Source organism: Anomaloglossus baeobatrachus, chromosome 8, assembly GCF_048569485.1.
Source record: "Anomaloglossus baeobatrachus isolate aAnoBae1 chromosome 8, aAnoBae1.hap1, whole genome shotgun sequence".
Lineage (NCBI taxonomy): Eukaryota > Metazoa > Chordata > Amphibia > Anura > Aromobatidae > Anomaloglossus > Anomaloglossus baeobatrachus.
In genome coordinates this window covers 44927651-44952415 of record NC_134360.1, presented here as the reverse complement: position 1 = coordinate 44952415, position 24765 = coordinate 44927651, and the positions used below count along the sequence as shown (strand labels likewise).

The 24765-nt window shown below is 51.4% G+C and overlaps 1 protein-coding gene across 8 annotated transcripts in view; it reads right to left on the bottom strand.

Annotated features, from left to right (window-relative positions):
* CHST13 (carbohydrate sulfotransferase 13) overlaps positions 1 to 24765 on the bottom strand; it is a 115331-nt gene that overhangs the window by 57928 nt on the left and 32638 nt on the right. For 4 of the 8 annotated variants that reach the window (XM_075321526.1, XM_075321529.1, XM_075321527.1 and 1 more), the window contains 3 exons: positions 23152 to 23270; positions 17588 to 17719; positions 16790 to 16965 (listed from right to left, as the gene is read on the bottom strand). The exons of 1 other annotated variant lie outside the window; for it this stretch is intronic. The gene's annotated coding sequence lies outside the window, so the exon portion shown is untranslated. Of the gene's footprint in view, positions 1 to 16789; positions 16966 to 17587; positions 17720 to 23151; positions 23278 to 24765 lie in introns of all 8 variants that reach the window. 3 more of the 8 variants (XM_075321528.1, XM_075321530.1, XM_075321531.1) reach the window with 2 other exon arrangements.

The following is a 24765-nucleotide window of genomic DNA, read 5'->3' as shown; positions in this document are numbered from 1 at the left end:
CAGGCTGGAGACCGGGAGGGCTACAAGGAACTCATGGCCGAGCGTGAGCGGCAAGCAGCGCGTGAAGAGCGCCAGGCAGAGCGTAACTACCAGCTGCAGCTAGCTCAGCTCCGGCCCTCATCAGCCACCCGTGACCTTCCAGACACCAAACTTCCAAAGGTCCGTGTTGAGGACTTCCCAGTGCTGGAGAAGGATGGAGACTTGGACTCTTTCTTGACTGCTTTTGAACGGACTTGCTTGCAGCATCATCTGAACAAGGACCAGTGGGCCAAATACCTGACCCCCCGTTTAAGGGGTAAGGCCCTGGATATCCTTGGGGACTTGCCTGCTGAGGCGGATCAGGGCTACGACACCATCAAGCGGGCCCTGATCCAACAGTACAACCTCACCCCGGAGTCCTACCGCAAGAAGTTCCGGACGCTGCAGAAGGGACCAAAGGACTCCTGGGCTGACCACCGGCGGGCACTTGCCCGAGCTGCCGACCACTGGACCCAAGGCCTGCAGCTTTCCACCGGACCGGAGATCCTGGACTTGTTCATCACGGAGCAACTCTTGTGGAACTGCCCTGAGGATCTCCGCCAGTTCATCCGAGACCAGAAGCCAAAGGGATCCACGGCTACAGCTGCCCTGGCAGATGACTACACCAACAATCGGGCTCCTGAAGCCAGGAGAGCAGCCACCAGCAGCACCTGGAGAGGGGGTAAGATGAACTCTGCGACTGCCCCACCTGCCCCTAGACTGCAGGGGGTGTCCCCCTCAACTCCCCTCTCCAGGCCCGTGGCAGAGCCAAGACGGTGCCACCAGTGCAACCTACCTGGACACTTCAAGGCCATGTGCCCTCAGCGTCCCAAGGCCCCGGCTCCGTCCCCGTCCCAAGGGCCGCCCAAGGTGTATTGTGTGGGTGGGGGTGGTGGTAGGTCCCTGGACAGCTTCCAACCTGTCACCGTCGGCCAGTCTGTGACCATAGGACTGCGAGACAGCGCCTCGGAGGTGACTCTGGTGCGGCCTGAGATGGTGTCCCCCCAAGACTTGATCCCTGGAAAAACCCTCGCTGTCTCCGGGATTGGAGGCATTGACCCGGCGCTGCCTGTTGCTGACATTTATGTGGACTGGGGCGCAGGGCGAGGGGTGAGGGAGGTGGGGGTAACTGATCGGATCCCTGCAAACGTGCTACTTGGGACAGATTTGGGGCAAATAACCTCCCAGTTTGGCCCCGCCCCAAAGGCTGAACCTTCAGCCAGTGCTGACGTGCCTCCGGACAATGTTAATGTGTTATCTATGAATGATGTAAGGGAGGAGGGAGTGAACTCTGATATTTCTGCTTGCACAGACACCATAGACACACACGCAGCTGCAGCTGTGACAGGAGGGGAGGGGGTCAGAGAAAGGTGTGACAATGCCTCTACAAGTAACCAGCCTGTGAGCTGGGATCTGCTGCCCTCTGCAGGGATAAGCAGAGAGCAGGGTGCTGCAGGGGGAGGACCAGTGTGTGGGGTGGGGGCTACCACAGCAAATGTGGGGTCCCCAGAGATTTCACAGCGGGGTTCTGTTGCTGCAGGAGGGGAACAGGCAGGTGAGATTGGGGCCGGTCCAGGAGCGGAAGTGCTCCCAGGTAAGATCTCGGTGCATGGTTCCCCCACAACCGGGGTGTCAGGAAGCCAGGTAGGTCTGCCTGAACCGGCGACTTGGTCAGGAACGGAGGAGGAGCAGGCACGACCCACGGTCGCAGCGGCTGTGGCCGCTGTCACCCGCAGTGGGAGTGCTGGAAGCCAAGGGGCCTCCCGGAGGTCCGATAGCTCTTCCCCTTCTGACCAAGTGGCAGCCGAGTCAGGTGGAGGCCAGGACACAGGTCCCGGGGTACTGACTGAAGATGTGACAGTCTCGTCGATTCTGGCCACATCTAGTCAGGAGTTTCAGGCAGCGTTAGAAGCTGACGACAGCCTGAAAGCTCTAAAGGAGCAGGCGGCACAGCCTCCCTCGGACTCGGACCCGGAGCGAGTGGTCTGGGACCAAGGACGGCTGTACCGGGCCACGGTCCAGCAGGGTTCACCGGAGGCGTGGCCCAGGGACCGACAGTTGGTGGTACCCTATCCGTTCCGGACGGAGTTGTTGCGGATCGCACATGAGATTCCGATGGCCGGACACCTAGGGATCGCTAAGACCAAGGCCAGGTTAAACCAGCATTTCTACTGGCCAAAAATGGGGGCCGATGTGGCTGCCTACTGCCGTTCGTGTGAAACCTGTCAGAGAGTGGGGAAGGCGGGGCCACGCCCCAAAGCCCCACTGGTATCTCTGCCAATCATCGATGAGCCTTTCAGGAGGGTGGCTGTGGATCTGGTCGGCCCGCTGGCCATCCCCAGCAGCTCCGGGAAACGCTTCATACTGACGGTAGTGGACTATGCCACCCGGTACCCAGAAGCAGTGGCCTTGTCGTCCATTCGGGCTGACAAGGTGGCCACCGCATTGCTGGAGATTTTCTCCCGAGTGGGTTTTCCCCAGGAAATGCTCACTGACCGGGGGACCCAATTCATGTCCCAGCTGATGGAGGCCCTCTGTAAGCAAGTCCAGGTGCGACATCTGGTGGCCAGCCCGTACCATCCACAGACTAATGGCCTGTGCGAGCGGTTCAATGGCACCTTAAAGCAGATGCTTAAGATGTTGGTCGACTCCCATGGGCGTGACTGGGAGCGGTATCTCCCACACCTGTTATTTGCTTACCGGGAGGTTCCACAGGCCTCAACAGGATTCTCACCGTTTGAGCTCCTGTACGGGCGACGTGTGCGGGGCCCCCTGGCTCTGGTGAAAGAGGCTTGGGAAGGGGATTTGGCCACCCCTGGAGTGTCGGTTATCGAGTATGTCATGCGCTTCCGGGACAAAATGCAGGCCTTGACGCAACTGGTACACGACAATATGGCTCAAGCCCAGGCCGATCAGAAGCGTTGGTACGACCAGAACGCTTGTGAGAGGACCTACCAAGTGGGTCAAAAGGTGTGGGTACTGGTCCCCGTACCACAGGACAAGCTTCAGGCCGCCTGGGAAGGCCCATACCTCGTGTACCAGCAGCTCAACCCTGTGACGTACCTGGTCACCCTGGACCCTGCCCGTGGAAGGCGGAAGCCCTTCCATGTGAACATGATGAAAGCACATCATGAGCGGGAGGCATGTGCGCTCCCCGTGTGCAACCTGCCCGAGGAGGGAGAAGCGGAAACCCTCTTGGATATGCTAGCCCAGGTTAGGGCAGGCGGATCCATTGAGGATGTGGAGGTTGGCCACCAGCTCTTGGAGGACCAACGGTCCCAGCTGTGGGCCACCCTACACCCCTTCCGGGGGTTGTTTACCAACCAGCCCGGAAGGACTGACTTGGCTGTCCATCACGTGGACACTGGGGATCATCCCCCGATCCGGCGTTCAGCATATCGGGTCTCCCTGGAGGTGCAGCAACACATGCGCCAGGAGATTGACGAGATGCTGGAGCTGGGGGTGATCCAGGCATCCAACAGCGCTTGGGCCTCGCCTGTAGTCCTCGTCCCTAAGAAGGACCGAACCACTCGGTTCTGCGTGGACTACAGGGGGCTCAATGCTGTCACGGTCGCCGATGCGTACCCAATGCCACGCATCGATGACCTGCTCGATCAGTTGGCCGGGGCTCAGTACCTGACCATCATGGACCTGAGCCGGGGATATTGGCAGATCCCCCTGACTCGCAAGGCCAGGGAACGCTCTGCCTTTATTACCCCATTTGGACTGTACGAGTCCACGGTGATGCCATTCGGGATGAGGAATGCCCCTGCCACTTTCCAGCGGATGGTCAACACCCTGCTCAAGGGACTTGAAGGGTACGCGGCCGCGTACCTGGATGACATTGCCGTCTTCAGTCCCACCTGGGAGGACCACCTAGAGCATCTAGCACAGGTGCTCAGGCGGATCCACCGGGCAGGTTTGACCATCAAGCCGGGAAAGTGTCAGCTGGCCATGAGCGAGGTCCAGTACCTCGGTCACCGGGTAGGTGGGGGAACGCTGAAGCCCGAGCCTGAGAAAGTGGGGGCCATCGCATCCTGGCCCACCCCCAGGACCAAGAAGCAGGTGATGTCCTTCTTGGGGACCGCTGGGTACTATAGGAGGTTTGTTCCACGCTATAGTAGCCTGGCAAAGCCCTTGACGGACCTCACCAAGAAGAAGCTGCCCTCTGCAGTCGATTGGACAGTGGACTGCGAGACAGCCTTCCGGGCCCTAAAGGACGCCCTGTCCAGCCCGCCCGTGCTACAGGCAGCCGACTTCACGCGGCCGTTTGTAGTACAGACCGACGCCAGTGACTTCGGCCTCGGTGCGGTGCTCAGCCAGGTGGACTCTGCGAGCCAAGAGCACCCAGTCTTGTACCTGAGCAGGAAGCTGTTACCGAGGGAAGTGGCCTATTCTACAATGGAGAAGGAGTGCCTGGCCATAGTGTGGGCCCTGCAGCGTCTGCAACCCTATCTATACGGGCGCCACTTCATCGTGGAGACGGACCACAATCCCCTCAGCTGGTTGCACACCGTCTCTGGGACGAATGGGCGATTGTTGCGATGGAGCCTTGCGCTCCAGCAATACGACTTCACCATTCGCCACAAAAGGGGCCGTGACCACGGTAACGCAGACGGGCTGTCCCGACAAGGAGAGGTCGCGGACGGGCGCACGGGGGAACACCGGAGTGTGCTGCCCCCTAGCGCCCTCAAAAGGGGGGAGGTGTGAGGTAAATCCTGGGATATGAAGAGGAATTATGACTAGAAGTCATAATTGCTCTCATCACTCCCTGGCAGTGCCCCCCTCCCTTCTTGTGCTCAAATGTCCAGCATCTGTGAAGGTGTCACATCCCACTTACACCTCCAACAGCCATCTCCTCTGATATGGAGATGAGATGATGTGAGGACAATGGACCCAGGATGACTCCCTGCCGTCACCCTGTAACAAGAGTTGTATCTCATTAGCAAGGCTTGGAAGTAGCCAGACAGAACGACTCCAGTAAAAAATGGTTCATATCTCGCAAGCCATATCTCCGATAAATATGGCAACCATAAAAATGGTGTTTGCGCAGGCGGACGATGCTGGCACACCTTTTTTATGGAAGGGGGAGCTTGGGAAATACCCCAGGCGTGATATCAGCCATATGGGAACTCGTAGACAGGTCATGAGTCCCCTCGTTCTGTAGCTAAATTCATAACTGTCACAATGAGAGCATTGGCGTCCGCCTACGACGCTCCCAGGCAAAGTTATGGCCCATATTCCATGTTGTGAATTTGTCCATAACTCCAACCAGGGGTGGAGCAGTGCTCCCTGTGAGGTCACTAAGGTAGGAGGGGACCTGGATTTGCCCAGGTTGATAACCCTACTTCGGCCATTTTCCAGTGTTCTTCTGCTCGGGGGCCTGGTTGGGAAAGACCTGTGAGGGAGTTCCTGGAAACCTGGTCTACAGCGCCCCCCTGTGGCCAGACACACAAGGTAACTGATGTAATTGTATACCTGTTTGTAACCCATGCTTTGTCTGTAACTGTACTCTGACATATGTATATTCTGTAGATTCCCTATTGTATATATTGTAGTTCTAGTGTGCTTTAGGCTGATTAAAGTATATAATTAATCTTGAGCTGTTCTGTTATCTCGATCTCGAATCCCACGTCCGTGTGTTCGGCTAATAGTTACCGTAAAGCGGTTGGTGGCAGCGAGTTGTGCCAAGGATTATTGTGGGGAGGCCAGTGAGATTCGGGAAGATATTATATATTCCGCCCGCGGAGGTCGGGGGAATATATACCTTACTCTCACCGGGGACCCTTCCATAATCGGCATAAGTAGTATAGCGGCCTCCTTGCTTATTGTCGGGCAATTCCATAATTGGCCTGACTATAAGAGGGGCGCTCGAGAGCGCGTCACGTGCTCTGTCTGTCGGTCGGGAGGTATAAAGTAGGGGTGACCCCCACTTGTTACCCCCCGATTGTGACGTACTGGTAGCCAGCGCGGGGGATTTCTGAGTGACCCCCCCGGTGGTTTGTGACAGGGGGACAGAAGAGAGGACAGAAGAGAGTGACAAACGTACCAGTGCACCATTTGATCATGATTGTCAGGAACTCATTGAACATGAGGCAAAGCCCCTGCACAATATACAGGCAACACCGCTTACAAATCCAGACTTTGAACTTTTTGTGGATGGTAGCAGATACGCTGATGAAGCAGGCAAGTTCCACACCGGATTTGCAGTAGTGACTCTATATGCAGTCTTAGCCAAACAACCGCTACCTCCACGCATATCTGCTCAAGAAGCAGAACTTCTTGCCCTCATCTGGGCAATTGAGTGTCTGGAAGAACGAACAGCGAACATCTACACGGACTCAGCCTATGCACACGGCATTGTGCACGATTTTGGCACTATCTGGCAGACAAGAGGATTCCTGACAGCAACAGGAAATCCCATCAGGCATGGAGCTTCAGTGAAGAAACTAATGGAAGTAGCCTTGATACCAAAACAGCTAGCAATCATAAAGGTTGCTGCCCACACCAAGGCTCAAACACCCGAGGCAAGGGGAAATCGCTTGGCCGACCAAACAGCAAAACAAGCAGCCTTACTCCCTTTGAAGGAGACGGAAACAGTGTCAACGACGGAGGAAGAAATGCAGAACCTCTTTGAGACACAAGAAAACGCCTCTGAGGAAGAAAAGGCCGGATGGCGGGCCAAGGGGGCAGAAAAGGTGGAGGGGATTTGGCGCTTAAACGGACTTCCCGTCCTGCCACGCAGTTGGTTCCCTGCCATTTTCCAAGTACTCCACTATCCCACACACGGTAGCACAAACTCAATCATGAACCAGATGCAACCATATTGGATAGCCCCCGGCTTCAGACAATACGCCTCCCAGAGAATAAAGGATTGTCACATCTGTCAACAACACAATCCAGGCCAGCTAACTAAATCCCTGCAAAGACACATGCCAAAGACGTTTGCCCCATTTCAAAGAGTATAAATAGACTATATACAGTTGCCAAAACATGGCATCTACGAGTTTGTACTTGTCTGTGTAGACCTCTTCTCAGGATGGCCAGAGGCCTACCCTGTCAGTTCAGCCACAGCCCGAATTACAGCAAAGAAATTGGCCTGTGAGCTGGTGCCTCAGTTTGGACTCCCTGAAGTCATAGAGTCAGACCGAGGTACTCATTTCACTGGACAAGTTTTTCAGAACACCTGTGCCCTGTTAGGCATGCAGTCAGCCTTACACACGCCTTACCACCCACAATCATCAGGGAAAGTGGAAAGGTTAAATGGCACTCTAAAGCTCAAACTAGCCAAGGCAGTGGAGGAGACTGGTAGACCATGGACAGAATGTCTCCCCATAGCTCTTTACTCTGTAAGGACCACCCCGCAGGGAAAGCACAGGCTCTCACCATTTGAAATACTCTTTGGTAGTGCACCCAGATTAGGATGCTACTTCCCGCAGGAGTTACACCTGCAATGTGATAGCCTAACATCTTATGTTGTTTCCCTGCAGAACAGACTAACTGAAACCCACCAAAGGGTCTACTCTTCTCTACCTGATCCTGATGCCATTCCAGGAACCCACTCTCTAAAGCCTGGTGACCGGGTCTACCTAAAGAAGCACGTGAGAAAGACCCTTGAGCCACGATTCGATGGGCCTTTGACTGTCCAGCTGACCACTCCAACCTCCGTCAAACTTGAGGGGAGATCGACATGGGTCCATGCCAGCCACTGCAAGAAGGCCTAATACTGCTGATAAGTATTTCTATGTGTACTCCCTTTTTGGGGCCTTCTACACCACGGCAGAATTCATTTGAGACCCATCATGAAGTGTTAGCTGAAAAACTTGAGATCACAGACTGCTGGATATGTACACACGCACTTGTGACAGCCTCTTCCATGCCATACTTAGCCATACCAGTCCCAATAAACAAAGTGTTTCAATGGGGAGGCTGTTACAACAGACTATCAGTGTTCCAAGTGTTACTCTGTTTACTAGTTGCTTATGTAGTGTTCAAGTTGCTAATGGCTTTGTTTTCCCGCTGCTTGAAGCAATGTAGATACAATGATTATTCAGCACCCGTAAGAAATCACTAATATGCCTTTTTTCTCTTCTCTACTCTTTCCTCTAGAAATCACCTTGGCGTATCATGATGAGACTCCTATCGAGAGGCATGCAGGCAGTCCTGGGTGACGGATGTGAGACGACACTCCCTGAGCACACCCGCGGCTCAGAAAGTATCTGGAGGCTAGCCTGCTTTCTCTATAGTCCAAAGCTTCTCGATGGCCCCCTGTCCATCAATCACGCCAATAGGGGGGATTGTGAGGAAAGAGTTAACCTTTTTCACTGACTTAGAAAATAATAGAAATTCATTCTCCCTGACAAGACCGAACCAGACTTATTTGCGTAATAAACTGTGAGACCAACTTCAAGGACGCAGAATGTTTTGACTTAGAGACGACTGAAAAACATCTTGTTATTGGAGTATAAGTCATTATATTAATTTCTCTTGCTGGGAATATGTAATTCACGCCTTTAATGAATATGTATGTTGCATAGTTACGCCCTAATCAACTTTGTATAACTTTGTAATGTAAACAATACCAATACACTTTCTATTCGGAGCCGCACATCTCCAGTCTTATGTGTATAACGGCGTTCGCTTGTTTTCATTGAGACGGAGTAGCAGAGGGGGGGGTCACCGGTACCTTCTCTGCATTCGGACATCGCTGGCAACAGCTGTGACCGTTAGGTCAACCTAACAATACCGATTCTGAATACTGGCAGTCACCACTAGGGGGAGCTCAGGAGCCTATTGCACACTGTTGTTATTGAGTTAAAGATATAAAGGCTTTCCCCTAGTGGTAGATGCAGGACGGACATTGTCTTACAGTACTGTCAGGGTCAGGGTCACTCAAGGATGCTAAATATTGGGATCATTCTGCACTATTTGGTGCCAGACCTCAAGATATTTAACTCTTAATGTATATTCCTTTAAATATTCCAAACAGTCCCTTAAAATAGTTATTTAAGGAGTGAAACACAACCTCACATTTGTGTCCCTGTGGTCAGCGCTGAGTGAATGCTTCCTCTGTAGCCTACGTTTACCATCTATGACTATATATATACACTCCATCCATCAACTGTATGTTGTGCTCTGCGGTTTAACATTTCTATATCTCAATGTTTGCTTTCCTGGAAAACTAAAACTAAATCTCTATCATTTTTGCTCAATTTCAGCTAAATACAGAATATAACTTATTAGCATTTTTTTTATATACAGTGCCTACAAGTAGTATTCAACCTCCTGCAGATTTAGCAGGTTTGATAAGATGCAAATAAGTTAGAGCCTGCAAACTTCAAACAAGAGCAGGATTTATTAACAGATGCATAAATCTTACAAACCAACAAGTTATGTTGTTCAGTTAAATTTTAATAAATTTTCAACATAAAAGTGTGGGTCAATTATTATTCAACCCCTAGGTTTAATATTTTGTGGAATAACCCTTGTTTGCAATTACAGCTAATAATCGTCTTTTATAAGACCTGATCAGGCCGGCACAGGTCTCTGGAGTTATCTTGGCCCACTCCTCCATGCAGATCTTCTCCAAGTTATCTAGGTTCTTTGGGTGTCTCATGTGGACTTTAATCTTGAGCTCCTTCCACAAGTTTTCAATTGGGTTAAGGTCAGGAGACTGACTACACCACTGCAACACCTTGATTTTTTCCCTCTTGAACCAGGCCTTGGTTTTCTTGGCTGTGTGCTTTGGGTCGTTGTCTTGTTGGAAGATGAAATGACGACCCATCTTAAGATCCTTGATGGAGGAGCGGAGGTTCTTGGCCAAAATCTCCAGGTAGGCCGCGCTATCCATCTTCCCATGGATGCGGACCAGATGGCCAGGCCCCTTGGCTGAGAAACAGCCCCACAGCATGATGCTGCCACCACCATGCTTGACTGTAGGGATGGTATTCTTGGGGTCGTATGCAGTGCCATCCAGTCTCCAAACGTCACGTGTGTGGTTGGCACCAAAGATCTCGATCTTGGTGTCATCAGACCAGAGAACCTTGAACCAGTCTGTCTCAGAGTCCTCTAAGTGATCATGAGCAAACTGTAGACGAGCCTTGACATGACGCTTTAAAAGTAAAGGTACCTTACGGGCTCGTCTGGAACGGAGACCATTGCGGTGGAGTACGTTACTTATGGTATTGACTGAAACCAATGTCCCCACTGCCATGAGATCTTCCCGGAGCTCCTTCCTTGTTGTCCTTGGGTTAGCCTTGACTCTTCGGACAAGCCTGGCCTCGGCACGGGTGGAATCTTTCAAAGGCTGTCCAGGCCGTGGAAGACTAAGAGTAGTTCCATAAGCCTTCCACTTCCGGATGATGCTCCCAACAGTGGAGACAGGTAGGCCCAACTCCTTGGAAAGGGTTTTGTACCCCTTGCCAGCCTTGTGACCCTCCACGATCTTGTCTCTGATGGCATCGGAATGCTCCTTTGTCTTTCCCATGTTGACCATGTATGAGTGCTGTTCACTAGTTTGGGGAGGGTCTAAATTAGTCAGAAAAGGCTGGAAAAAGAGATAATTAATCCAAACATGTGAAGCTTATTGTTCTTTGTGCCTGAAATACTTCTTAATACTTTAGGGGAACCAAACAGAATTCTTGTGGTTTGAGGGGTTGAATAATAAATGACCCTCTGAATAAACTTTTCACAATTTAAAAAAAAAAAAAAAAAAAAAAAGAAATAACATTCTTTTTTGCTGCAGTGCATTTCACACTTCCAGGCTGATCTACAGTCCAAATGTCACAATGCCAAGTTAATTCCGAATGTGTAAACCTGCTGAATCTGCAGGGGGTTGAATACTACTTGTAGGCACTGTACTTAAAGGAACTTCATTAGAAATTTGAGGGCCGTATATATTAATGGCGTTTCCTTTAAAGGGGTATTCCCATCTCCAAAATCCTATGCCAATAGGTGTAAGAGCGGCTTTGCACGTTGCAACATCGCACGTGCGATGTCGGTGAGGTCAAATCGAAAGTGACGCACATCCGGAGAAACTTTCGACATCGTAGTGTGTAAATTCTAGATGATACGATTAACGAGCGCAAAAGCGTCGTTATCGTATCATCGGTGTAGGCTCCGACTTTTTCAAAATTACGCTGCCGCGACAGGTACGATGTTGTTCCTCGTTCCTGCGGCAGCACACATCGCTGTGTGTGAAGCCACAGGAGCGAGGAACATCACCTTACCTGCCGCTGGCGGCTATACGGAAGGAAGAAGGTGGGCGGGATGTTTACATCCTGCTCATCTCCACCCCTCCGCTTTGATTGGCCGCCTGCCATGTGGCGTCGCTCTGACGTTATACGACCCGCCCCCTTAGGAAGGAGGCGGGACGCCGGCCAGAGCGACGTCGCAGGACAGGTAAGTGCATGTGAAGCTGGCGTAGCGATAATGTTTGCTACGCCAGGAATCACAAGATATCGCTGCTGCGACGGGGGCGGGGACTATCGCGTGCGACATCGCAGCATCGGCTTGCGATGTCGCAACGTGCAAAGCCCGCCTAATGGTAATAATATTAACAAATACCTCCAATCACTATAGTTCTCCTGATATAGCCATGTCTCTTACCTTATGTGCAGGGCATTGCAGGACCTTAGGTATCCATGGTTACGACCATGAGCAACTAGCTGTCACTATATGAGAGGATGTAACCTTGGATGTACGGTACGACCACTTATATAGTGACAGTTAGTTAGTTGCTCGTGGTCGTAACTATGGATACCTAAGCTGCAATGCCCTGCACATGAAGTAAGAGACACAGCTTATCAGGAGAACAATATTATTATTATTATTATTATTATTAATAATAATAATAATAATAATAACAAATACCTCCAATTAGAAATGTAGTGTAGTTCTCCTGATATAGCAATGTATCTTACCTCATGTGCAGGTCATTGCAGGACCTTAGGTATCCATGGTTACAACCACTAACTATTACTATATGAGAAGATGTAACCATGGATGTAAGTTACAACCACTCAGTGGCGTAACTTCCGCGGTCGCGATCGCGACCGGGCCCGGGAGGTTAGGGGCCCGGTGGCCGCCAGGCAGATCAGCAGCCAGCTCCTGTCAGTGTGAGAGGAGCCGCGCTGATCTGTCACTATTTGACCCGCTGCCGCCGCCGATACCGGCCCCCCCTGCCTGCTGTCAGCGGCGACATCGGGGCCCTCTACCTGGTGTTAGCGGCTGCGGCATCTCCCCCGTCACCGCGCACAGTAATGATGAAGCATAGCGCGGGCCGGCGCCGCACTATGCATCACCATTCTCCCCCTGTGCAGTGACGTCACTCCCGAGCGACTGCTGTGCTGATTGCACAGAGTGCAGGACGGGAGGACGCCGACCGCAGCACCGGGAGAACGAGCAGCGGAGAGGACAGCAGCGGTGATAGGAAGAGAGAAGGTGAGTACTTGTTGGGGTTTTTTTTTGTTTTTTTTTAAATAGAAGTGAGTAAACAGTGGCCAGAGGCTTGGGAAGGCAGTTCTGGGGAAGCTGCATTATTATACATGGAAGCCTGGAGAGGCTGCTTTATACATGGAGGTCTGAGGAGGCTGCATTATATATGGAGGTCTGATGTAGCTGCATTATTATACATGGAGGCCTGGAGAGGCTGCTTTATACATGGAGGTCTGAGGAGGCTGCATTATATATGGAGGCCGGGAGAGGCTGCTTTATACATGGAGGTCTGAGGAGGTTGCTTTATACATGGAGGTCTGGAGAGGCTGCATTATTATACATGGAGGTCTGGCAAGGCTGCATTATTATACATGGAGGTCTGGGGAGGCTGCATTATATATGGAGGTCTGGGGAGGCTGCATTATTATACATGGAGGCCTGGAGAGGCTGCTTTATACAGGGAGGCCTGGAGAGGCTGCATTATACATGGAGGCCTGGAGATACTGCATTATACATGGAGGCCTGGAGATACTGCATTATACATGGAGGCCTGAGGAGGCTGGGTGAATTTTTATACATGGAGGCCTGGAGAGGCTGGCTGCTACATTATACATGGAGGCCTGGAGAGGCTGGCTGCTATATTATACATGGAGGCCTGAGGAGGCTGGGTGCATTGTTATACATGGAGGCCTGGAGAAGCTGGCTGCTACATTATACATGGAGGCCTGAGGAGGCTGGCTGCATTATTATACATGGAGGCCTGGAGAGGCTGGCTGCATTATTATATATGGAGGTCTGGGGGGCTGCATAATACAAAATGAAGGACACCTTATACATGGAATATAGGGGTGCCTTATGCATGGAGGAGTATGGGGCTGCATAATGCAATATGAAGTTTTATGGGGTTGCGTTATAATACAAATAGGACTATGGGGGCTACATTATAATATATGGAGGACTATGGAGGCTACCTTATACATGGACTATGGGGGGTGCATTATAAAACATTGGGGACTATGTGGTGCAGTATAATATATGGAGAACTATGGGGTGAATTATAATATATGGAGAACAATGAGAAATTCATTATAATAATTGGAGGGCTACTTTATACATGGAGGATTATGGGGGTGCATTATAATATATGAAGGACTATGTGGTGCAGTATTATATATTGAGTACTATGGGGTGAATTATAATGCATGGAGAACTATGGGAAATGCATTATAATACATGGAGGACTATGGAAGTGTATTCTAATATATGAAGGGTTATGTGGGAACCTTTATACTATTTGGAAGGCTATGTGGGTGCCATTATTGTATTTGGAGAACTATATACAAGGGGGGACAAAGATACAAGCAGGGGATGGGAACATTTTGTGCTGAGGGAAAAAGGCTCTTTTCCTTCAGCACCCAGCTTTCACATGCTCTGGTATACATCATTTCTGAGCACCCAGCTTTCCCATGCTCTGATACTGGAAAGCTGGGTGCTGAGGGAAAGATGTATAGCAGAGCATGGGGAAGCAGTGTGCCAGAACATAGGAAAGCTGGGTGCTGATAGAGGGATTTCAGATCATGGGAAATCTGGGTGCTGTGGGTAAGAGCCAAGTGTCAGCATCATTATCCTGTACCCTGAATGTCAGTGTCATTATCCCGTACCCTACGTGTCGGTGTACGTGGAGGGGGGGGCCCAGGTCTGAACTTTGCATCGGGGCCCATCAAACTCTAGTTACGCCACTGCAACCACTCATATAGTGAGTTAGTTGCTTGTGGTCGTAACCATGGATACCTAAGCTGCAATGCCCTGCACATAAGGTAAAGGTACCGTCACACTAAGCGACGCTCCAGCGATCCCACCAGCAACCTGACCTGGCAGAGATCGCTGGAGCGTCGCTACACGGGTTGCTGGTGAGCTGTCACACAGGCAGATCTCACCAGCAACCAGTGACCAGCCCCCAGCCAGCAGTGATGCATGGAAGCGATGCTGCGCTTGGTAAATATCGGGTAACCAAGAAAAGGGCTTCTTGGTTACCCGATGTTTACCGTGGTTACCAGCGTCCGCAGAAGCCGGCTCCTGCTGCCTGCACATTTAGTTGTTGCTGTCTCGCTGTCACACACAGCGATCTGTGCTTCACAGCGGGACAGCAACAACTAAAAAAATGGTCCAGGACATTCAGCAACAACCAACGACCTCACAGCAGGGGCCAGATTGTTGCTGGATGTCACACACAGCAACATCGCTAGCAACATCGCTGCTACGTCACAAAAGTCGTGCCTCAGCAGCGATGTTGCTAACGATGTTGCTTAGTGAGACGTGGCCTTAAGAAACATGGCTATATCAGAAGAACTATACTACATTTCTAATTGGAGGTATTTGCTAATATCATTATTATGCCTACTACATATTGGGATAGGATTTAGGAGATGGGAACACCCCTTTAATTATTACTACGGTATCATTTTTCTCTTCCTTTTCTAGTCGAGTCCAAATTGGACAATGATCAAAATGAGGGTTTGATGGCGGCAACTCAAATCTGTAGCTGAAAGCAGCTGCAGATTTTTATTACAGCGGCCACTACAGGAGGAATGTAGTATTACACGGCGTCCATTCAACAAATAGAGAACTATGCGATACATGGTCACACTAAAGGGGGCTTTACACGGTAGCGATATCGCTAGCAATTTCTAGCGATAGCGAGCGTGTAAGTACCCGCCCCCGTCGCGCATGCGATTGTTTGTGATCGCTGCCGTAGCGAACATTATCGCTACGCAGCGTCACACATACTTACCTGGTCGGCGGCGTCGCTGTGACTGCCGAACAATCCCTCCTTCAAGGGGGAGGGACGTTCGGCATCACAGCGACGTCACCGCAACGTCACTAAGCGGCCGGCCAATGAAAGCGGAGGGGCGGAGCTGAGCGTGATGTAAACATCCCGCCCACCTCTTCCTTCTGCATTGCGGCCAGCGGCAGGTAAGGAGACGTTCCTCGCTCATGCGGTGTCACACATAGCGATGTGTGCTGCCGCATGAGCGATGAACCACAACGCTAAACAATCCTTACCGATTTTTGAGTTTGGGACGACCTCTCCATGGTGAACGATTTTCCCCATTTTTGAGGTCACCTAAGGTCGCTGGTAAGTATTACACGCTGCGATATCATTAATGACGCCGGATGTGCGTCACTAACAACGTGACCCCGATGACAAAACATTAACGATATCATAGCGTGTAAAGCCCCCTTAAGTCCTCCAGATCAAGAGGGCTCTCTGCTCTGACTAATAGAGATAAATGGACATTTATGATGCCCCCATACGGTATAAGGTTCCCAAAGGAAGGCCTGTTAGGGTATGGGAATTCTTTGGGAACCTTGCACATTATAGTCTCCATATTTGCAGCCATGAGAACAAAGTCTGTACAGTAAGATATGTCAGCTCCTCCTTCCACCCCATGGCACATAACCATCGGGGGGGGGGGTAAGAAAAAAGCCAAAAATTAACTTCTTACGCACAAAACCCATTGTGTTGCCGGCGGCAGAGCTCTGGAATGTGAGCAGAAGGGAGGGACGACCGGTATAAGACCCAACATGTCCCCGACACATGGCAGAGCCCCGTTATCAATGGAGCATGCACGCGTATAATACAGGAATGCCAGATATGCAATTTTAATGAATGTGATCTCACCCGGAGCTGTCACTGGAGGAAGAATGTATAACCTGGGGGAAAAATCACTCAATACACACCATCATCAAAGCCTTTCCCATCCTGACACATTCAGTGTAATGAAAAATCAGCTCTGTCTTCTGTATTTGGGAGTAACGAATTAATTGTAAGTGAGCAGAACTGCAGTGTAAAGCATGGGGGGCTAAAATGCACAATATTTGCCATCCCTGAGCAGACAGCGGAAACAAAATCTACTTTTACTGCTGACCATGCTTAAAGCATGACTTCGCCTTGGCAAGCAATTTTTCAGGATGTCGGCACAATTAACATAAAGGAGTAACTATGCAAATAGCTTTATGAATACAGCTCCAGTGCAGAGCTATGAGTCACTATGGTAACCGACATGTAAAAACGTGTCTAGTCTGATATTCTATTGTTGACTGTTGACAAACAGAAGGAAGTGACTGCCTGAGATACATCTCTGAGTGGTCATTTTCCTGATTCATATACATCTGCACAGATCTGATTTGAACTCTTCCTCTGAGACCCTGAGAGAGACCCCCTGGAGGTCTCCCCCAACACCTGTAACCATGGTAACACATATGTCTGCATGGTAGCTGTATACATTAAACGGCAGGTGATTTTTTAATAAAAACTAATTGAGAAGTTACTAACTATTTAATTTCAGGTACGAATCTCCAAAGATTTATTGGGAATATGACGCTTCTTTGATGGGAGACCCCGGAGCTGCTGGTGTAGCCGTAAATCCTGCGCTTCCATTCTTTTCCAGACTCCTAAGGGATTTTCCTGTATCCTTCGCCACGGAGGATGAGGAGGGGAACTGAGGAAATCTGTATTGAAACATAGACCTGGTTAATTCCGGGAATCGGCGTTCTCCAAATATTATCATCCTGTATCCGCCTATAATGGTGTTTAGGGGGCAAATATTACTAGGAAGAGAAATGACGTCACACAATGGGGTCTTTGTAGGGGGGCGGTAAAAAAAATATTTGTGAGAACTATATGTGGGTCGTGAGTCGCAAGTTGGAAAATACTGAAGTAAATATTAAAAAAAAAAAAGACGAAAAAAAGTGGTCTGTAGCCATTGGGATCAGTCCATGACCGGTTTGTACATTAGTCCACTGCTCCACCTAGTGGCACAAAGAAGTCACTGCACTAGAGACACAGCTCTCCTTCTTTAGGACTATTTTGCATATTTGGTCCCATAGTATTGCCTGTAATACCCCATGGGGCTGATTGGTCTCCTAAATGAAAGCCGTAGCCCCAAGAGGCAAAACTCGGGGTAAAAAGTTATTTTTTTTCCTAAGTTTTGACCCTCCAGTTATTGGAAAGCTATGACATGGTGCAGCCTGGGAGTTTTCAAACATCTGGAGGGCTGAAGTTTCAGGACATTGTCCTATATGTACACTATGGGCAAAACTGATGGTTATACACCTGAGAGGAAACACTCACCTGCCCTGCTGGAGTTTGCTGCGGTGACTCCAAGGCCTGGGATACAGTATAAGGGGGATTTAGGGACGGGCGGGGGTCTGGATGCTGAATGTCCATGTGAGATGGGCTCAAGAATATCCAGTCTTCTCAGTACTGCAAAGAAAAACACTTAAAAGAAGCCGTATCCACAAGACCAGACAATGGCCGCCCTGATATTCTGCTTCCTACTTTGCTTCCATCAGTTATTGGTGTATCTAAGCCTCTTATGTGATGTCTGCTAAGTGTGACGCCCTGGGCAAGCCAGGGGTCACAGGTAATGACACCACCACACCCTACACCCCGGTTAGGCACATCTAAGTTAAACCAAAAATCCTTGTTGCCTTCCCCAGGGGCTGATGTCCACACCAGGGGGTGGAGCCAGGCGGCTGGCTCCGCCCACCGAGGAGTTCACAGCCCTGGAGGAGGGAAACCAGGCAGTTGAGTTTTGGAGGAGAAAGTGAGAGGAGCTGAGCAGTAGTGCAGTGAGAGTAGTGAAAGAAGAAAGTGACTGTTTGAAATCCTGAAGTTAGTCCGGGTGTGTGCCCCGGACTGAGACAGCAAGGTTAGCAGACGGCGGTGACCGTCTGCAGTGGAGGCTGATCGGAGTTACCGTGAGGACCGTGGACGGGTGGTGGCCCGGCGGTACCGGACCGGTACACAAGGAGAAGCCAGCACCATTGGCAGGGGCCTTTCGGATCCTAGCAAGGCTTGGAGTCGCCGTGAATTTGCCAAATCCGTCAGTGAAGGGGACCTCCGGGTCTCCCAACAACTAAGTCCCGATTGAAGGCAACAGTCCAACCGTATGAGAGAGACACCGCCACCGCCAAGGCACCAGTTTCTCAGGGCCAGCGCCTGCGGGCAAAGAGGGGCTCCTCCGGCCCATATCCAGGTCGGGGAGCGGGTAACCGGTGGGAATCCATCGCTACCAACAGTAAACTTAGCTGCAGGAAAAGTGGCAGTCACCGCTAACTACCGGGGAAACGCAACAGCAGCCGTACGTGAGAACCGTCTTTCCAGCCGTGTGTTTTACCAAGAACTGTGTCACCGTCTCAGGCTGAGTTAGTACCACCGTGCCGTGAGGCACAGCGCTGCCCCCGCGACCCTGCACCTCACCAAGCCCCGCACCGGGCCTGCCATCCCTCATCCCCCATCTCATCACTGGGCCCCGGGACAACCACCCCCTACCCACGGAGGGGAGAAATGACAACAAAGCTGCTCCCTGTCACCGCTCCCGGGATCCCCATACAGAGCAGCGGTGGTGTCCACACAGTCACCACAACCGTGGGTGGCGTCACGGACAATAAATCCCCAAAACCAAACCCCTTTTCACTCACGGGCGAGAAGCGCCGCTCGAGTCCCCGGGATCCGACCCATCGCTCGAGCCACCGAGCAGTAGCAGGCCGCAGCGGCAGCCGGACCCGAGCAGTAGGGAGAGCGCTGCGTCCCCTCCTCCGCCCGCGACAACTTGGCATCACAAACAGGATCTTACCGCTCTGCCGTTGGGTAGAGGTGCGCCTTGTTACCGCCGGAGGTGTCCGGCCAGAAAATTTGAGAAGCCGCCATCTTTGGCACGAAAAGTTCCCGCTTGAGCGTCTTCTCGAGTAGTGGAGGCGCGAAGGCCAAAACCCCGCCCCGATAGAGGAGGAGCCGAAAAGAGGCTAAGGGGGACGAAATGGCGACTGGTCGCATGTAGCCGCGGCTATAAAGGCAGGGACGCCAGGACTCTGCAGCCATCTTGTTCCTGGGGGAGGCCGCCAGCAACATGTGGATGCCGTCCCGAAGCACCGCAGCCCCCGCGCCGGGAACCGCGGCGTGGGTGGAGATCCGGACCGCGAAGCTCTACCAGAGGCTGCAGGTCAAAATGCAGCTCCTCATGGAGGAGTGGGACACCGACATGGCGGAGGTTATAGCGGCTGTGCGGAGACGCGAGGAGGAAGCTGAGGAAGGGAGGGTGAGTGACCTACGCCCCGATGCCCTTGAAGGGCCGGTCATCGCGGCTGCGGGACCCGGTCTAAACCCTCTCCCCCTGCTGCCTCCCTCGCCACCCGTCAAGGAAGCCGTGACCCCGTCACTAGGCCCGCTACCACCGCAACCGGTAGCGATACCCAGCATGCCCGCCCCAGCGGGCCGACCTGTAGCCGGAGCCCGTAGCCGACCGGAGGTGCTGCCGTGGAAAGCCCCGAAGTCAGAACCGGAGGCGTCCCCCGAGAAATCCCCTGAGCCGGAGCCGACAGCCCGCTCCGTGCCGAAGGCCCAGCAGAGGAAAGCCCCTGTGCCCATCCCTCACACCTCGACTGAGGTTGCGCCGGGTTGCCGCTGCAAGGTGGCGTCCAAGGCCAAGTCACCGCGGGACCTGCCGCCCAGATCAACAGTAGTGGGCAGCGTCCGAGAGGTCTTGCGGGGCCCGACCCGTGCGCCGGAGCTCGCAGCAGCGCCGTACTGGGACAGGGAGCTGGTACCGTTGGGCCTGGAAATCGAGGAGAGAGAAAGAAGGAAGGCGGAGATGGTGGCCCGTACGATCCGGGAGAAGGAGAGCCTGAGACAAGCAACCTTCCGGGTGCGGGGCCCGCTGTATGAGGGGCAGGTGAGGCGGTTTGATGTCCGCCGGGGCTATGGATTTATTTATGAACCGGGCCTGGAGGCCGAAGTGTTTATAGCCCGGCGGGATGTTAATGCTCACCTGCCAGAAGAGCACCCAGGCCGCAACCTGATGCCAGGGGACCTCGTACAATACACCCGGCACTGCGGGGAGAGGGGGTGGTTTGCGCTGGATGCAAAGCTAAGGGGCAGCCAGGAGGCCCGTGTGAGCGCCGCGCCCCCTCCCTCAGGTGATGCCGAGGACTCTGAGTAGGGCAGCGGAGCACCGTTGTCACCGTCCCCGTTGGGACCACCTATGTGTTTAAAGTTTGCAAGTGTTTGAAAATGAAAATGATTAACCGAAAAGTCATCTCATTGTCTGCACCTGATTGGAACCGGCCGTTGCCGGCATTGTTGTCCCCGTGGGGACCATCTACAGTTTTGCATAGGAACTCCTATGAACAAGCCCGAGAACTTGCAGGGCAACCACAAACGTTAAGTGGAATGTAAATAAAAATGTTGTTGTTGCAGCTACCGTTACCGCCTCCGGAGAGGCAGATTGGAGGGAGGGCCCGCAGTGGAGCAGGCTGGGGCCCAGCCACCACCGGAACCGGTGGCTACCCTCTGGAGGGGAAGGACAGATCCCGCTCGGGTAACTTGGTGCAGGACTGGGGTCAAGGGGTGCTGCCTGTTTCTTAGGGGCAGCATCAGGGCCAGGTTACTTGGGTGGGAGAGAGCGGCAGCAGCAACCGTTAAAAACCGTTACCGTAACGTTTAAGTAAAGTGCCTCCCGTTGTGGGATGAAGTTATTATACTTGTTTATGTTTTTATCTTTTTTCAGAAAAATAAAACCGGTGTTGGACGGGCAGCCCGTGGACGGTCTGCATTTTGCTAAGGGGGAATGTGACGCCCTGGGCAAGCCAGGGGTCACAGGTAATGACACCACCACACCCTACACCCCGGTTAGGCACATCTAAGCTAAACCAAAAATCCTTGTTGCCTTCCCCAGGGGCTGATATCCACACCAGGGGGTGGAGCCAGGCGGTTGGTCTCCACCCACCAAGGAGTTCACAGTCCTGGAGGAGGGAAACCAGGCAGTTGAGTTTTGGAGGAGAAAGTGAGAGGAGCTGAGCAGTAGTGCAGTGAGAGTAGTGAAAGAAGAAAGTGACTGTTTGAAAGCCTGAAGTTAGTCCGGGTGTGTGCCCCGGACTGTGACAGCAAGGTTAGCAGACGGCGGTGACCATCTGCAGTGGAGGCTGATCGGAGTTACCGTGAGGACCGCGGACGGGTGGTGGCCCGGCGGTACCGGACCGGTACACAAGGAGAAGCCAGCACCATTGGCAGGGGCCTTTCGGATCCCGGCAAGACTTGGAGTCGCCGTGAATTTGCCAAATCCGTCAGTGAAGGGGACCTCCGGGTCTCCCAACAACTAAGTCCCGATTGAAGGCAACAGTCCAACCGTATGAGAGAGACACCGCCACCGCCAAGGCACCAGTTTCTCAGGGCCAGCGCCTGCGGGCAAAAAGGGGCCCCTCCGGCCCATATCCAGGTCGGGGAGCGGGTAACCGGTGGGAATCCATCGCTACGTCACCGCTAACTACCGGGGAAACGCAACAGCAGCCGTCCGTGGGAACCGTGTTTCCAGCCGTGTGTTTTACCAAGAACTGTGTCACCGTCTCAGGCTGAGTGAGTACCACCGTGCCGTGAGGCACAGCGCTGCCCCCGCGACCCTGCACCTCACCAAGCCCTGCACCGGCCCCGCCATCCCTCATCCCCCACCTCATCACTGGGCCCCGGGACAACCACCCCCTACCCACGGAGGGGAGAAATAATAACAAACCTGCTCCCTGTCACCGCTCCCGGGATCCCCATACAGAGCAGCGGTGGTGTCCACACAATCACCACAACCGTGGGTGGCGTCACGGACAATAAATCCCCAAAACCAAACCCCTTTTCACTCACAGGCGAGGAGCGCCGCTCGAGTCCCCGGGATCCGGCCCATCGCTCGAGGCACCGAGCAGCAGCAGGCCGCCGCGGTAGCGGCGGCCGGACCCGAGCAGTAGGGAGAGTGCTGCGTCCCCTCCTCCGCCCGCGACACTAAGCATGTATCTAAGCATCTTATATGTAATTCCTGTCTGCTGAGCTGTGTATCTAATCCTATTATGTGTGGTACTATGCGCTGAGTTGTGTATCTAATCCTTTCCTGTGTGGTACTATGTGCTGAGCTGTGTATCTAATCATATCCTGTGTGGTACTATGTGCTGAGCTGTGTATCTAATGCTATCCTGTGTGGTACTATGTGCTGAGCTGTGTATCTAATCCTATCCTGGGTGATACTGTCTGCTGAGCTGTGTCTCTAATCCTATCCTGGGTGATACTGTCTGCTGAACATTATATCTAATCCTATCCTGTGTGATACTGTCTGCTGAGCTGTGTATCTAATCTTATCATGTGTGGTACTGTCTGCTGAGCTGTGTATCTATTCCTATCCTGTGTGGTACTATGTACTGATCTGTGTATCAAATCCTATCCTGTGTGGTACTATGTACTGATCTGTGTATCTAATCCTATCCTGTGTGCTACTACGTACTGAGCTGTGTATCTAATCCTATCCTGTGTGGTACTGTCTGCTGAGCTGTGTATCTAATCTTATGTGTAGTACTATCTGCTGAGATGTATATCTAATCCTATCTTGTGTGGTACTGTCTGCTGAGCTGTGTATCTAATCCTATATTGTGTGGTATTGTCTGCTGAGCTGTGTATCTAATCCTATCCTGTGTGGTACTATGTACTAATCTGTGTATCTAATCCTATCCTGTGTGGTACTATGTACTAATGTGTATCTAATCCTATCCTGTGTGGTACTATGTACTAATCTGTGTATCTAATCCTATCCTGTGTGATACTGTTACATCACAGCAGTACATCCACCATCGTGTGTATATATTTACTGTATATATATTTCTCACTTCTGGCAGTGGCCACGGAGTAAGAACATTCCCAGTGTCTTGGAGGAGCTGGCGGCCCCATCATCCTTCTTGCTCCCAGTATCCGGTGGGACATCGTTCTCCAGTTTTCCACCTGTGGACTGAAAACTGAATGGGCATGGGGGGAAACTAAGGGATATCATTAATTCATAGTCTACAAAAAAAAATGGATCTCTGTCTTCTCTCTTAGGCCCCCTTCACACATCTGTTTAAAAACCGCATGTGTGGCACGTTCTGTTTTGACCTTCCATGTGGCCATCCATTTGTACATATGTGTCATCCGTGTGCTGCTCCTGTGCCAGCCGTGTTACACATTCCAGAAAAAAATGTATGACACCGAAAAGAATGTTTTTTAATGTCTTAAAGATGTGCAAAGATAGATGTTACAGCTATTAGCCAAATAAATAATTAAAAGTAAAAAAAAATGATGTGGGGTTCCCCCTATTTTTGATCACCAGCAAAGGTAAAGCAGACAGTTGAAGGCTGATATTATCAGGCTGGGAAGGTCCATGGTTATTGGGCTCTTCCCAGCCTGAAAATAACAGCCCACAGCTGCCCCAGAAGTGTAGCATCCATTAGATCTCAATTGCTCTGGTGTGTTAGCAATTGGGGTAATAATAGTTGGGGCTGATATCAGCTGTATAGTGTCAGAAGCACCAGCTGGTATTTTTATGCTGGGAAGGGCCCAATAACCTTGGATCTTCCCGGCCTGATAATACCAGCCCCCAGCTGTCTGCTTTACCTTTGCTGGTTATCATAAATGGGGAAGAACCCACATCATTTTTTTCAATTAATTATTTGGCTAATAGGTGTGAACATCTATCTATCATCTTTGCACATCTTTAATTAGTATGTGTGTTAACATGTCTCCAGTACATGTCAAAATGGCCACCACATGTACTGGAGTCACGGATGTGTGAATGGGCTTTAATCTGCATGGTCAAGTTTACTTTGATGAAGGGTAAACTGCAGACTTACCATGAAATAGCAAAATGAGCTTTTCTCGATCTGCCCCTCACCATCCGCTCGCAACTAATGACATCATTAAATACTGTGATGTCATCCTGTGTGGTCCCAATAGGAAACGGCACATACTGGAAGCAATACTAAAGCAGTTTTCTTCCCACTATTCAACATACTCTAGACCACAATGAACTATTTCCCCTTTTGTTGTTCAGTTGCATGTAAGCTATTGCTCCATGTTATCAGCCAACTGTGCTAGGGTGACGGTAACGATCGTGCTTCTACCTAGGAGTCCCTGCTCCCATTATTCATATTTTGTCACATATTTTAAGAGCTGAGGATTTCCAAGTTCACAATGAGGAAAAGGATATTAACACCGGGGAAGGTTTTTGTTAATGGTTTTTAGGCTAAAAATAATTTTTCGTAACTGAGTTTTATTAAATACTAGCTGTAGTGCCCGGCGTTGCCCGGGATAGTAACTATCTCTCTCCCAGCCTCTGTCTGTGTCTATAGGGTACTTTACACGCTGCGATATCGGTACTGATATCGCTAGCGAGCGTACCCGCACCCGTCCGTTGTGCGTCACAGTCAAATCGCTGCCCGTGACGCACAACATCGCTAACACTCATCACA